The 15,195-nt window shown below is 40.7% G+C and overlaps 1 protein-coding gene across 1 annotated transcript in view; it reads left to right on the top strand.

The window, feature by feature from the left end:
• LOC141128337 (heterogeneous nuclear ribonucleoprotein R-like) overlaps nucleotides 1–15,195 on the top strand; it is a 98,071-nt gene that overhangs the window by 42,050 nt on the left and 40,826 nt on the right. Inside the window, exon 2 of the mRNA XM_073615576.1 lies at nucleotides 234–323. The gene's annotated coding sequence lies outside the window, so the exon portion shown is untranslated. The remainder of the gene's footprint in view (nucleotides 1–233; nucleotides 324–15,195) is intronic.

Here is a 15,195-nt window from a genome sequence, read left to right on the forward strand (position 1 = left end):
TTTCTGTATGGGGGGGGGTTATATAGGGGATCACTTCCTGTCTAAGACTTTGTCTACCAGTGTCCATTTACTAGAGGTGGTGTATAACCCAGTAGGTAATGAATATTAGCCTAACTCTGTGTCCCATGATGTACTCAAAGAAAATGATTTTACAGGTAAGTATGATGAAAAAAACATATTTTTGCAATTTTAATTCACATCATCTTGAATAGGGTTTTTCTTTCCTTTGCTAGATTTCCACTTTCATCACTGAGAGATCCAGGTTTATGGCTGCAGCAACCCATTTGCACAGATAGAGGAAGCCTTCTGTTGTGTAGAATAAGGTATGTTTTATTAAACTGGTAAACCCTTACAACACGCTTTTTGCTACAGGTAAGCCTATAATAAGGCTTACCTGTAGCTACCCTGTATATCTCCTAAACCTGAACAGTTTATGAGATATTCCCTGTATTTGCATGTGCCGACTTCATTGGCACATGCGCACTGAAGCAATGGCACGTACGTGCCATTGCTGCAGTCAGTGTGCTGTTACCGGTGGCTCCTGTGTGAATGCGCGGGAGTGACGTTATCGTGACTCCGGCCAATCACATTGTCGGAGCCCGCAATACCAGGAAGTAACTCCGGGACCCATGTACGAGGATGGCTGCAGGAGCTTCAATCTCAGGTAAGTAATTCATAATGAGCTAGTCTGCTATGCAGACTAGCTCATCATGCCTTTTTCTTGCAGGTTTTTTTTTTTTGTCCTAGGGTTTATAACAACTTTAACTTACTCTGGCACTCCTTGACATGACATAATATTTTAACCCTTGCCATGCAGGGGAAAGAGGGGGCCCACTACAGGTTTTTATTTTTTTTTGAGTCAAGTTTAAACCAATTCTGCAGTTCTATTCTTTCACTATTGAACTTTTTTTTTTTTTATTAATTTTTTTAAATGTACTTGTACATCTCATAACACTCCCAAAACAAAGTTGCAGCTTTTGTGCATCGTTTATTCTTCATAATCCCCCTAAAATAATCATAACCTCATAACAGAAATGAACAGCTGTGGTAAACTATCCAAATTCAAAATTAATTTTTACTAGCTGGAGGCTGTCATTATCCCTAGTCCATCCACCATACTCCCCAACATCACTCTTCGGCCTCATGCACACCTGTAAGCTTAAAAATCTTTTTTCTCCTACAGAAGTTTGCAGCATCAAAAATGTAATCAAAAGCAGCATTTTTGCTTGAGCGTTAATGCACATTACCATGCTGTCATACATCTGGTGTTGATGCATTCTAGTGGCCAGAATTCTGAGCACTAGAATGCATTAATGCGCTTTTGAGCATGTTTTTTTTTTTTTTTCCTCTTGTGCTTAAAAGCTCCTCTCCTGGACACATAAGTGATATATTTTTTGTTCTTGTTTTTTTTTGCCTCTAAATTCCCCTGCCACTAAACTCCTGTAAACGCCTATAGTGTGCATGGACACCTAGGCTAACATGGAGGGGCGTTTACAGGCAGAGAAAAAGAAGCTCAAATGCCCAAAGAAATGGCTTTTTTGAGCTACAGTGTGCATTATGCCTTAAAGCGCAAGCCAATCTTTTTCTTTTAATACCCTACACCCTGACGCCAGCCATAGATGTTTACATTCCAGCTGGCTCAGCAGGGACTGGCCAAGATTCGAACCATCTATGGGCAGACTGATTGTACCCAAGTCGATCCATCAATTGATTTTGGTACAACCATCATGTCGGATTTTTACATGCGATCATTGCCAGCGGCTAAATCACTGTGTTCTCCTGGAAGGGACAGCTCCTCCCTGCTGGGAGAACACATTGGCTCTTCTTTTTTTTAATCTGTAGGGTGTTTGGTTCACCTTTGCATTATCTATAGTCAGCCTTTCTTAAATATCTCGAAGGTGTACAGGTAAAAGCCAGTAAATTAGAATATTTTGAAAAACTTGATTTATTTCAGTAATTGCATTCAAAAGGTGTAACTTGTACATTATATTTATTCATTGCACACAGACTGATGCATTCAAATGTTTATTTCATTTAATTTTGATGATTTGAAGTGGCAACAAATGAAAATCCAAAATTCCGTGTGTCACAAAATTAGAATATTGTGTAAGGGTTAAATTTTGAAGACACCTGGTGCCACAAACTAATCAGCTGATTAACTCAAAACTCCTGCAAAGGGCTTTAAATGGTCTCTCAGTCCAGTTCTGAAGCCTACACAAACATGGGGAAGACTTCAGATTTGACAGCTGTCCAAAAGGCGACCATCGACACATTGCACAAGGAGGGAAAGACACAAAAGGTTATTGCTGAAGAGGCTGGCTGTTCTCAGAGCTCTGTGTCCAAACACATTAATAGAGAGGCAAAGGGAAGGAAAAACTGTGGTCAGAAAAAGTGTACAAGCGATAGGGATCACCGCGCCCTAGTCAAGATTGTGAAAAAAAACCCATTCAAAAATGTGGGGGAGATTCACAAGGAGTGGACAGCTGCTGGAGTCAGTGCTTCAAGATCCACCACCAAGAGACGCTTGAAAGACATGGGTTTCAACTGCCGCATACCTCGTGTCAAGCCACTGTTGACCAAGAAACAGCGCGAAAACCGTCTCACCTGGGCTAAGGAAAAAAAGAGCTGGACTGCTGCTGAGTGGTCCAAAGTCATGTTTTCTGACGAAAGCAAATTTTGCATTTCCTTTGGAAATCGAGGTCCCAGAGTCTGGAGGAAGACAGGAGAGGCACAGGATCCACGTTGCCTGAAGTCTAGTGTAAAGTTTCCACCATCAGTGATGGTTTGGGGTGCCATGTCATCTGCTGGTGTCGGTCCACTCTGTTTCCTGAGATCCAGGGTCAACGCAGCCGTCTACCAGCAAGTTTTAGAGCACTTCATGCTTCCTGCTGCTGACCTGCTCTATGGAGATGGAGATTTCAGGTTCCAACAGGACTTGGCGCCTGCACACAGCGCAAAATCTACCCGTGCCTGGTTTACGGACCATGGTATTTCTGTTCTAAATTGGCCAGCCAACTCCCCTGACCTTAGCCCCATAGAAAATCTGTGGGGTATTGTGAAAAGGAAGATGCAGAATGCCAGACCCAACAACGCAGAAGAGTTGAAGGCCACTATCAGAGCAACCTGGGCTCTCATAACACCTGAGCAGTGCCAGAAACTCATCGACTCCATGCCACGCCGCATTAATGCAGTAATTGAGGCAAAAGGAGCTCCAACCAAGTATTGAGTATTGTACATGCTCATATTTTTCATTTTCATACTTTTCAGTTGGCCAACATTTCTAAAAAATCCCTTTTTTGTATTAGCCTTAAGTAATATTCTAATTTTGTGACACACGGAATTTTGGATTTTCATTTGTTGCCACTTCAAATCATCAAAATTAAATGAAATAAACATTTGAATGCATCAGTCTGTGTGCAATGAATAAATATAATGTACAAGTTACACCTTTTGAATGCAATTACTGAAATAAATCAAGTTTTTCAAAATATTCTAATTTACTGGCTTTTACCTGTACATAAATATACTTCTCTAAAATACAGGTCTTTTCTTGGGTAATGAGGCTAACAGGATGGACTCTTCTTTCCCCTGACTCCTCCAGCACAGTCGTACCCCTTTTCCTAATTCAAGCTGTGTGTGGGGAAAGAGCTGCAACACAAACATTTGTTATATTAGAGTTGGCATGCCGCTCAGTCTATTTTTGTTGGATTACTTAGCTATATGTGTTCGCCTTCCTGTCTGTGTACTGTGGAATGACAAACCTTTTGGTATCTGCATTGTAACTGGGTAACATAACCTGCTCCAGTGCAAAGGAAAACAGTTTGTTCTCCAACTGTGCTGTACACGAAGTATGTTTAAAGCATGTATAAAACCATGTAATCTATTGCAGCTTACCAATGCTTAAAGGGGTTGTAAAGGTAATTTTATTTTTTTTTTTTAAATAACTAACATGTCATACTTACTTTCACTGTGCAGCTCGTTCTGCACAGAGTGGCCCCGAACCTGCTCTTCTGGGATCCCTCGGCGGCTGTTTCAGCTCCTCCCCGCAAGAACTAACCACCTTAATGCGAGCTCCCTCGCATGGTGGTTAGTTATTGCGGGCGCGCTCCCGTGATACAGCCGGCGGCTATAGCCGCTCACTGTATCACTCGGCCCCGCCCCCCGGCGCGCCGCGTCATCGGATGTGATTGACAGCAGTGCGAGCCAATGGCTGCGCTGCTTTCAATCCATCCACTGCAGCCAATCAGCGACCAGGCTGAGCTGCAATAGAGATGACGGGAACGAGCAGCGGAGATTTGAGGTGTCAGGTAAGTAAAACGGGGGGGCTGGGGGTGGCGGTATTGTCAAAAGTTTTTTCACCTTAATGCATATAATGCATTAAGGTGAAAAAATTTTTACCTTTACAACCCCTTTAAAAGTGAAGACTACATTAGTTTTGTTTTTAGGCTTTTTTTCACCTGGTGATCCAGCCTTTAGGCTATTTTTTAACTTCCTATATGGGCCCAGGGTATACAGCATATGTGGCAGAGGGCTGAGACATGAGTCCTTACAATGGTCAGCTTTTATTACTTTACTTTATGTAAAACATTTATCTTAAAAGGGTAGAAAACAAAAACTGTTGCTGTAAATTCTTAAAAGGGTTGTAGACTGGAGTTTGCTTTAATTTTGTAGGCACGTACATCTGAATTTCATAGTGCATCCTACTCTACCTTCTCCACTGGTTTACAGTGCTACTGTCCAAGGTTGGTTACACTGCGCCTCTATAGTGTGGAGCAGCCTTTCTCAACCATTTTAACATGAAGAATCCTTGATCTTACTTTCGTATCTCAAGGAACCCCTTCTGATAATTACTATAGCTCACCATACTTTAGCGTGATGGTCACTGGGTAGAATGCTCCTTTTTGTTGTCATGGAAGAATTGCCTTCCTACAGAAAGATCAAAAGGTCTTTGTTAGTGGTTACTTATCTGGGAGGCAGAAATTGCTTGTTGCTCAAGGAACCTCTGAAGAAATCATGGTTGAAAATAAGGGCGGGAGAGAACATAAAAATACAAATGCTGCCACCACATTTAAAGATTTACATTTTTTGTTTCTGGGTTTAGATTCACCTTAATTCTCAAACTTCCCAATGCTCTTTTCAGAGGTAAGTACCTCTGTATAAGTTAATACATTGTTTATTTTTGTCTGTAGCCCAATGTTAGTGTAAACCTGTTTACCTGTAAAAGCCTCCCTTGTGTAGACATCCCAAAGCAGTGAGACTGCTGCTGGGCTCTGCTATCTTGCATGTAGTGGCAGCACAGAGGGTAATTTGAAGTTTCCCAAAGAGGAGAGGGTTATAACCTGATATGGGTGAGAAGGCTGTGCTAATGAATTGACTAGTCAACCTTTCTAGCAAGTTCTGAGGCACACTGCAAGTTAATCATTTAAGGAAAGGAAAACACAGCAAGTAAGCTTTTACCTGCATGTTGTTCTATTCTGGTGAAAGGGTCACTATAAGCTTCCGCCTGGCCACATCTGTGCATTAGCCAGGTGGGAAGCGGTTAAAGTGACATGGATGACAAATTTCATTCTATGTGGACGCACTAGTGCATCTTCCTAATTTTAATGCTCATGGATGGCCTCAGATTGTAATGGCTGTGTCCAATGGACGCAAGGCATTACCAATAGGTGCAGGGATGCTGTGATTTTCCCCTGTACCATGTGGATCACAAATGTGAACAAAAGGCACATATTGTTGTACTGGCTCTCCCTCCTTCCCATCACACAGAGAAGCACATGTGAGAGAGACTATCTGTGAGTTTACTATGATTTACAGCCTTTTCAGTGCCAAACAAACCCTCAGGGAGACGTTTAGGCCACTTTCACACTGAGGTGTTTTTCAGACGCTTTTGGGCTAAAAATAGCGCCAGTACACCAGGGTGATAGACCAAGTACAAGTAGCAACGTCGGCAACCATCCATTCATTTTGTTGTTGTATTAAAAAGACACCTACTTACAAAGCTGATTAAAAAACAGGCATTCGGTGTACAATATCGTCCGGCACCCATGCTGACATCACCGCCATTTCCTCTGCCCGAAGTACGTTTCATCGTAAGATTCGTTTCGTCCTCGCTGGGCCTTTTTAATTACCAAAATGAATGGAGGTTGCACATGGAGGCTCTCTTCCCTCTTTCTTTATATATTCTGCCCCATATGATTTTTCTGGGGTAATATATGGTGAAATGACTATTGGCGAGGTGATCTGGAGAGCGTCCATATGGACTTTCCCACTGGGAGACGCTTTCCATACCTATAGTGAGGGGTGTATTGACTAAAGCGAGGTCAGACGCTAATAGGGTCATACTTTCTGGTAAGAAACTAATCTTTTTCCAGCCTTGGTGTGGAGCACGTTTGGGTGATCACCTACAGCACCAGCACAATAAGATGTGCACATGTTGAACACTTTCACTTTATTCCAACAAATTGATTGTTTGGGACTTTTTACCCTTTTTAATAAATTTTTCTGGACCTTCCTTGCACATTTATTTTCTTTGCATAATGGCACCGCTTTTTTTTTTTTATTGTTATTTATTTTTTAATTGTGAATTATATGAATTTGATGAGATCACCAGATTTACTGGTTTGAGGCACTGTATGCAATTAATTGTTTACTGTCATATATTTATGAATTTATATATGTATTTGATTTACAGCGCAACATTTTTCTTTTCTTTTTTAATTTAATATTATGTGCAATGTTTTTGAGTGCAGCTGTCAGTACTATTTAATTTATCACCAATTTAATTCATTCTTTATGCCGAGCGCAGATAGTACCTATTAGATAACCAAGGATTATGGACTGTACTAGTGTCCCAGAGGTGCTTTTAACCACTTAAGCACCAAGCCTGTTTTGGACACGTTTACAAGTTAAAATCTTTTTTTTTTTTGCTAGAAAATTACTTAGAACCCCCAAACATTATATATAATATAATTTTTTTTTTTTTAAGACACCCTAGAGAATAAAATGAAGATGGTTGCAATACTTTGTCCACCGTATTTGCACAGCGGTCTTACAAACGCAATTTTTAAAAAATAAAAATACTTTTTGAATAAAAAAAAAATAAGAAAAACGTAAAGTTAGCTCAATTTTTTTTCTATATTGTGAAAGATAATGTTACGCCGAGAAAATTGATACCCAACATGTCACACTTCAAAATTGCTCCCGCTTGTGGAATGGTAACAAACTTTGGCACTTTAAAATCTCTACAGGTTATCAGTTTTGAGTTGCAGAGGAGGTCTAGTGCTAGAATTAACGCTCTCGCTGTAACGTTCGCGGCGATACCTCAAGTGTCATTTGAACACTGTTTACTTATGTGGGCACTACTTACGTATGCGTTTGCTTATTTTTTATTTTTACACTGTCACTTTTTTTTTTTTTTTTTTTTAAAGGATCACTTTTATTACTATTACAAGGAATGTAAACATCCCTTGTAATAGAAAAAAAAGCATGACAGGACCTCTTTAATGTGAGATCTGGGGTCAAAAAGACCTCAGATCTCACATTTACACTGAAAAGCAAAAGGAAAAAAAAAAAAAACTTTTTTATTTATTTAAATTGTCCCTTTAAAGCGGGGGTCCACCTATCTATCATTTTTTTTTTTTTTTGAGTTAATTCACAAACTTTTCTTCTCAGCATTACATACTCACATATTGTGTGTAATATGTCCGCCTGTGTCAGATTTTGTCGGAAAGAATAACTTATATTATTCACTGCAGGCGGTTTCCATCTTCATTGTGGGCATTTGAAGCCCACAAGCATTTATTTCCTGGATGTGGTGAATGCTGTGCTCCCAGCATTCACCGCTCGTTCCCGCACATGCTCAGTGGCATCCTGGGAAGCCTGAGACTAGCTCCCAGGAGTCTGGGAGAGGCTAGAAACACGCCTACTCCCACGGGAGGAGAACCAGGAAGTGCAAAGAAGAATAGAAAAATAAAAGGTAATTACGGCGATCTAAATTTTTTTAAACGTCATGTCAGCATCTATGCAAGGAAGAGAATACATACAGATATTGTTCAAAATTTGGGTGGAACTCCGCTTTAAGGCCGCTCTGGTCCTCCAAGGGCATAGAGTGGAGTGGGGGCCCATCAGGCATAGGACCAGATAGTTTCTGCTGCTTTCAACAGCTCCGGTAAGCGGCAGAGACGTCCAGGACGTGGGCGGAGACGTCCAGGACGCGGTCGGAGGGGACACCTCCCCCACCGCCTATAAAAGTGATCTTGCAGCGAATCCGCTACGGAGACCACTTTTAGCTTAAAGCGGGGACCGGGCTAGAAGTGGTTAAATCCAGTATGGCTTACACCCATTCATTTTTTTAATGTATTTTTAACGATGACTTATTGAGCTTAATTGTGTACTAGTGCAGTCTGTATGCCAACCAATTTATTTCCAACGATCCAAATTTGTCTTATGCCTGTCCATTTCTGCGGAAACCTGTCATGGATGAAGAATTTGAAGTTTGGTGGGGGTTTTTTTTTTTTTGGACTTACATTCAAAATGGGACTCGCAAAAAAAAAAAAGGCCAATCCTACTGGTCCACAGTTCACCATATGCCACTCTGTACCTTGATTATGCCCAGGTCATGCTTTGCAATGATCATGAGGTTTCTACACTTCAGTGATAATTCTCTGTGCTCTCCTCAAAATCATCCTGCTTATGACAAGCTGTACAAAATTCAGCAACTAAGCAATTTTTTTATCCCAAAAATGTAGTTATGACAAATACTTGTGTTGACGAGTCCTTCATCTATTTGACTGGCAGGCTGGGCATCAAACAGTATATCCCCAGTGAATAGACCAGATATGGGGTAAAGTTATACAACATTTGTGAGAGGGCCACAGGGCACACATAACTTTCAGGTTTATGAAAGAGAGGACAGCCTGCTGAAGCGCCCTGAGTGCCTATATGGGGAGCAGTGAAAAAATTGTGTGGGACCTTGTAACTCCGTTATTCCAAAAGGGGTACCACCTTTTCATAGAGAATTTTTTTACACTAGCCTCCCACTATTCCGCCATCTTTATCTCCAGCAAACTGTGGCCTGTGGGACAGTGTGGTCAAACCGTAGGGGCTTGCTATAAAGATTGGTTGCCACAAAGCTAAAAAGGAGGGAGCCAGCCAGTTGCGGAATTAAGAGATTTTGGCCCTAAAAGGAAGAGATAAATGGGATGTGTATGTCCTTTTCTCAATCCATGATAACATCTCATTGCAATTCCCAGGAAGGCACAGTCCTGTCCAAAAACCCAAGTGCATACATGACTACAACCTGTTCACGGGAGGTTTAAATTATAATGACCAAATGTTACAGCCCTACTTAGCCAAAAGATCAATCCGTTGGTACAAAAAAGTATCCATATACCAGTTTCAGTTAGCCCTGTACAACTTTTTTGTCTGTTGTAAGTGCACAGAAAGACCTGGATCCTACCTAAAGTACCAATAGGACATTGTGACAATCCTTCTCTATCAAGAGGGCCCTGCACATGATTTGTTCTGATGCAATGAGCAGGCTGCACAAAACAAACTTCCCCAGTATTATCCCTTTTACCCAAACAGGCTGAAACAATATTTATGCAGCAGAGGAGTAGGATGTGACACCCAATACTATTTCCCCCAAGGTCCTCAAAACCTGGCACATGTATAGGAAACTACTTCCGGCACTACCATACTTCACTAAGATATTATCACGTACACTAAGATATTATCACGTATACTGATCATTTTCCCTGTTTTCTCTACCTGCCGCCTGAACTTACCCAGTCCTGTTTATCAACCATGTTTCTGCCTTCCACCTGAACTGGCTTAATCGACCATGTTTTTTGCCTGCTGCGTGATCTTTTGCCTACCACTTTAGTGTGATTGAAGACAACATGGGTCTTATACTTTTGACTTTTGACTTTCCACAGTCTGAGGATATCTGTGGATTTATTAGAGAGGCACAAACTGAAAAAATATCACTTTATGTGGATGATACTTTGTTGTTTTTGGGAGATACAGATAATTCCTTGATCTCTGTAATGACTTGTATAAAAAAAAATTGGCTTTTCAGGATTTATCATTAACTGGGACAAATCCGTTTTATTTCCTATAGATGATCCCAATTTAAGTATATCAGCAAATAAAAGTTGTGACATCCTTTAAATATCTAGGAATAGGAATATGGATATCCCTAAGGGTGAAGGACTACCTACAATATAATTTGAACCCTATTTTGAACAAATTTAAACAAAAGAGTTTGGCCTGGTCTAAGTTGCCTTCATCAGTGGTGTGTTGAGCAAACCTTATAAAGATGATTTGGGCTCCCCAACTGTTGTATGTGTTACACAACTCACCCATATGGGTTCCTTTAAAATGGTTTAAGAAAATAGACTTCTGGTTCCGAAAGTTATTGTGGAAAGGAAAAAGCCCTAGGATCAAACTATCATTATAATCTCATAGCCCAGTTAGAATCTGGATCATTTGCGAGTATTCAGTCTAGACCAACATTGGTCCTTATGAATAAAATATGGCAAGAAATGAGACGTATAATGGAATATGTAGGGGTGTCAGAATTTTCACCAATTTGGGGGAACAGGTATTATGAAGGGTTTGAGCACTGGCGTTCTAAAGGAATACAATATACAGGGGGTCCCCTAGTTACAAACATCCGACTTACAAACGACTCCTACTTACAAACGGAGGGAGACAACAGGAAGTGAGAGGAAATCTACCCCTAGGAAGGGAAATTCTCTCCTGTAAGTGTTATTATGGGGAAAAGGTACCTCTACTGATGCTTTATCACCAAGGCTTGTTTCCACAACAACCCAAAATTTTCAAAATACAATTGTCATTGGGACAGAAAGTGAGGTGAAATCTTCTGAACAGGGGCACACACAGCAAAACAAATGTTACCGGGGTGTTAAACCTTACCTATGCTATCCAAAAAGCTTAAAAATATTTTTTTTGGTTGGAGCTACACTTAAAAAATGTACCTGTTCCGACTTACAAACCGATTCAACTTAAGAACAAACCTACAGTCCCTAACTTGTTTGTAACCCGGGGACCCCCTGTATCTTGCAGCTTTATGTTCAAAATGTTATGCGTTCATTTCAGGAGCTACAGGAGTCGTACCAACGACATAATAATAACTTCTATAAATATTTACAACTGCGTCATGCAGCTAACTCGCAGTTTAAGGGTGTCAGGATGAATACAAGATCTATGCCATTGATGTCTTTATTAGCGGGGGCTAAGGAGAAAATGAAAGGTCTGATTACATTAGCTTATAACCAACTTATGATGAAATATCAAGATTTTAATAATACTCCAGGTAGAAAGGGGTGGGAGACAGACCTGGGGGGTAAAACAGAGGATGAATGGCAAAATATTTTGAAGAGGCCCCCCATTGGTATCCATATCGCATACACAATGCCTTTCAATTGTTTATTATATATAGGACGCCGTAAAAATTATATAAGTGGAGGAGGAGGGAAACCCCGGATTGTCCGAGGTGTAAGCAGGCCCCGGTTGACTTGATCCATATGTTGGGGAACTGCCCCATGGTGATGGTGGGGAGGGGCGGAGGAGTGGGGGTCCCTTTTTTTTTGTTTTTTTGTTTTTTTGTTTCCCTTTTTGTGTGTTGTCTGTTTGATTTGTTTGTTCTGTTAGGTATGTTAAATTGGTATCCTGGAGATTATCTGTAATTGGAGAGAAGTATTGTAAAGTAGTAACGTGTATAATCTGCAGATAATGCAATTTGTCTTGTTGATCAGCTGTAATGTTTGAAAGCTTTAATAAATAATGAAGATTTAAAAAAAGAGAAAATTAAAGAGGAACTGCAGTCTGCTCACATAATTTGTAATAAAAACATCTTTGTCATTCTGAAGCTTCCCTCCAACCACTTTGACTATTATTTTATATATATACTGCGATTCTGTACTTGCTAAATATGCTGCAGAAATCTCCCTCCACTAAGTCTGTCTGCATCCATTTTAACTGTGGGCAGCTGAAGCTGCTGCCTGTTACTTCCTGGATTTATACAGACACACAGTGGACATGTGCGCCGTCAATAAATTTTGTTCCATTCCGTTTCGTATTTGAATTAATTCCAACAATTACTTATGTTCGTTATGATGAATTTATCATTGAGGGGCTCCCACCATCCCTGTGCTGACTTCCTGGGTTTTTTAAACTTTAATTTTAACGAATAATCGTAATTAACGAACATTCTCGTTTCCGTTGTAACGGAATTTGGATCCGAAATTCGTAAACAAAATTTCGTACAAAATTCTGGAGCATAGCAATTCTTATTTCAGATACCTCCGAATGTGCGAATTTATGGAAATTCGTACGAATTCATTGCATTCAATCCTTCATAGATCGATATCGCTAGAATAAAAGAAAGAAAGAACATACCTCATTGCGCAGATAAATTAACTAAAAACGACATGTGGGTAATAAAACACAATTGCACTCACACATTCCCTGCAATAAGATCGCATTTAAGAAGGACAGTTGCATATATTCAGACAGTCTCCTCACTTAGCTTTTTTCTTGCTCACACAGCACTGGGGTTACTGGCTCCTCCTAGGTATGCTCTTTCTTTTATTCGAGCGATATCGATCTATGAAGGATTGAATGCAATGAAGGTATGAAAGCAATCCACCACATGTGAACAACATCAGAGACTACACACCTGATCATTTGGGTATCGTTGTCCTTTTGTGTTTTATCTTACAAATGAGTGGTATTTGACTTTTTTCCCAGCATCTCCAGATATCTACAAGCAGTTTGGAAGAACAGTAATTAATTTATATGTAGTGTGGTTTACTGGACACTTATATATGATTAGTTTATTCTTTATAGGATCACATCCTTTATTGGATCACATTATTTATTGGATCACTGTGCTATATTAAGGTTGATGGTAGCGCTTTATTAACTTTTTATATATTTCTTTTTTTGTGATATCAGCACATAACACAATAATAGCAGTCACTATCATTTGTTCATCTTAATATAATTTTTGGTTCACAATTTGATACAATCATTCACATCAATGCTTTAGTAATTTTTACACAATCCTCATCAGCAAGCTGTCTGGTTCAGCACTGGATGCTTTTGAAGCCATACCTACGGAAGACCAAGACTACGAGTGAGTCAAGGAGCGGCTGCTGGCATGATACACAATCGCCCCCAAAGCTCAACCGGTTCAAATTTCGCAGCCTACAACGGGAAGAGGGCCAGCCCTATACGGAATGGGCTCATCAGATGTCCCGATCAGTAGATCGCTAGAGGCTTCATACCACGATCAGAGTTGCGATGTGTCAGACTGATCGCCGTGCTGCACGCCGGCTGTGTTGTCCTGATCACGTCATATGTCGTCTGGTCAGGATATCACAACCACTTTGCCACTGTCATTCTGCTATATGGCGGGCAGGAAGGCATTAATGTACTTCTTCTTGAGCATCTCCTTTGTTACCTTGGCTGTGTGTTTTGGGTAATTTTCATATTGGAATACTTATCCACGACCCATTTTCAATGCCCTGGCTGAGGGACGGAGGTACTCGCCCAAGATTTGACAGTACAGGGCCCTGTGCATTGTCCCTTTTTTTTGTTTCGTCCCCTTAGCATACCAAAAAAACATCCCCAAAGCATAATGTTTCCACCTCCATGTTTGACAGTGGGGATGGTGTTCTTGGGGTCATAGGCAGCATTCCTCCTCCAAACACGGTGAGTTATGTTGATGCCAAAGAGCTCGATTTTGGTCTCATCTGACCACAACACTTTCACTCAGTTCTCCTCTGAATCATTCAGATGTTCATTAGCAAACTTCAGAATGGCCTGTACATGTGCTTTCTTGAGCAGGGGGACCTTTCAGGCGCTGCAGGATTTCAGTCCTTCATGGCGTAGTGTGTTAACAATTGTTTTCTTGGTGACTATGGTCCCAGCTGCCTTGAGATCACTGACCAGATTCTCCTGTGTAGTTCTGGGCTGATTCCTCACCGTTCTTATGATCATTTAAACTCCACGAGGTGAGATCTTGCATGGAGCCCCAGACCAAGGGAGACTGACCGTTATTTTCTTCCATTTGCAAATAATCGCACCAACTGTTGTTGCCCTCTCGCCAAGCTACATGGTGATGGTCTTGTAGCCCATTCCAGCCTTGTGTAGGTCTAAAATCTTGTTCCTATCATCCTTGGACAGCTCTTTGGTCTTGGCCATGGTGAATAGATTGGAATCTGATTGATTGCTTCTGTGGACAGGTGTCTTTTATACAGGTAACAAGCTGAGATTAGAAGCGTTCCCTTTAAGCCCTCATTCACACTGAAGGCAGGTTAGAAATCATGCAAGTTCACCTGAACTCGCACAATTTCAAACCCGCATTGTAGTGCGAGTTCGGGGGCGATTTTGAAATAAATCTGTGCGGATTCATGCACAAGATGTCTATTGAAATCACCCCAGAAGTCGCCAAAAATAGTGCCGGAACTACTTTTGGGAATCGGTGCGGCACCACAAAGCCGGCGTCGCACCGTTACGGGCGGTGCCGTTGCCAGCAATAGGTTCAGATTTGGCATGTAATTTGACATATCAGATCGGCCCGATGTGAACAGGGCTTAGAGAGTGCTCCTAATCTCAGCTTGTTACCTGTATAGAAGATACCTGGGAGCCAGAAATCTTGCTGATTGATAGGGGAACAAATACATTTCACTCATTAAAATGCAAATCAATTTTAACTTTTTTGAAATGCGTTTTTCTGGATATTTTTTTTGTTATTGTGTCTCACTGTTAAAATAAACCTACCATTAAAATTGTATACTGAACATTTCTTTGTCAGTGGGCAAACGTACAAAATCAGCAGGGGATAAAATACTTCTTTTCCTCACTGTAAGCTTTATTATAGGCTTACCTGTAGGTACAAGTTTAAAAGTGGAGTACAGTTCCTTGTGCTTTTTTTTTTCTTTTTTTTTTAACCGGTTCCCGACCGGCTCCTAGTGGTTAACCCCTTCACTGCCAGTGTCATTTATACAGGAATCAATGCATTTTTATAGCACTGATTGCTGTATAAATGACAATGGTCCCAAAAATGTGTAAAAAATGTCCGACATGTCCGCCATAACGTTGCAGTCACAATAAAAATCGCTGATCGCCGCCATTACTAGTAAAAAAAAAAAGTTATTAATAAAA

The sequence above is a fragment of the Aquarana catesbeiana genome, linkage group LG02 (assembly GCF_042186555.1).
Source record: "Aquarana catesbeiana isolate 2022-GZ linkage group LG02, ASM4218655v1, whole genome shotgun sequence".
Classification (NCBI taxonomy): Eukaryota; Metazoa; Chordata; class Amphibia; order Anura; family Ranidae; genus Aquarana; species Aquarana catesbeiana.